The following is a 1,498-nucleotide window of genomic DNA, read 5'->3' as shown; positions in this document are numbered from 1 at the left end:
GCAAGCAACAAACAAACAAAACACACCATACTCACCTGGCTTAAGTGGTGAGTTTTTGTACACATTTTAGTAAAAAACTATACCAATCTTTCTCAAACTTTTCCAAAGGAAAAGAAAAAGAGAGACTACTTCTCATTTCATTTATGAGGCAGTATAAATTGGAGTCCAAAATTTGAGAAGAAAAGAGATTCTAGAAAATTTCTCTCTCATGAATATGAATGCAAATATTTTAAGCAATACATTAACAAATCAAATCAAGGGCTTAATTACCAAAATATACAAACAGCTCATACAACTCAATAACAAAACAAGACAAACAACCCAATAGAAAAAATGGGTAGAAAACCTAAATAGACGTTTCTCCAAAGGAGACATATAGAGGGTCAATAGGTGCATGAAAAGATGTTCAGCATCGCTAATTATTAAAGAAATGTAAATCAAAACTTCAGTGAGATACCACCTCAAACCGGTCAGAATGGCCACCATTAAAAAATCTACAGTTAATAAATGCTGGAGAGGGTGTAGAGAAAAGGGAACCCTCCTACACTGTTGGTGAGCATGTAAATTGGTGCAGCCACTATGGAAAAGAGTATGGAGGTTCCTCAAAAAACTAAAAATAGAGTTACTGTATGATCCAGCAATACCACTCCTGGGCATATATCTGGACAAAACTATAATTTGAAAAGATATATGCACCCCTATGTTCATAGCAGCACTATTTACAATAGCCAAAACATGGAAATAATATAAATGTCCATTGACAGATGAATAAAGAAGATGTGAGATATATATATATAAAGGAATACTACTCAGCCATAAAATTGAATGAAATAATGCCATTTGCAACCACATGGATGCACCTAGAGATTATCGTATTAAGTGAAGTAAGTCAGACAAAGCCAAACACCATATGATATCACTTATATGTGGAATCTAAAATATGACATAAATGAACTTATCTATGAAACAGAAACAGACTCACAGGTGTAGAGAACATACTTGTGGTTGCCAAGGGGGGAGAAGGGGGTGAGAGAGGAATCGGTTGGGAGTTTAGGATTGGCAGATGCAAACTATTATATATGTGTATAACTGAATTACTTTGCTGCACAACAGAAACTAACACAACACTGTAAATCAACTATACTTCAATAAAATAAATTATAAAAAAGAATTTTCCTTTATCAAAAACACTGTGCAGATCGTGAAAATGGAAGTTGTATAGTGTGAGAAGGTATTTTTACACCTATACTCAATAGAAAACTTATATCCAAAATATATTTTAAAAAAACTCTTTGAATTCTATAAGAAAAAGAACATTTCAAAAAGAAAGAAAAAAGCAGAAAATCCCATAGAAATAAGGGGAAAAATCCTTAACAAATCCTTCAGAAAACGTTCATCCTAATAACAAATACACATATAAAAAGGTGCTCAATTTCACTAGTCAACAGGAAAACACTAGTTTTCTTATTGAGGTAACATTGGTTTATAACATTATATA

This window comes from Balaenoptera borealis (assembly GCF_965194805.1).
Source record: "Balaenoptera borealis genome assembly, chromosome: X".
NCBI classification, from domain to species: domain Eukaryota; kingdom Metazoa; phylum Chordata; class Mammalia; order Artiodactyla; family Balaenopteridae; genus Balaenoptera; species Balaenoptera borealis.
This window is presented reverse-complemented; position numbering follows the sequence as displayed.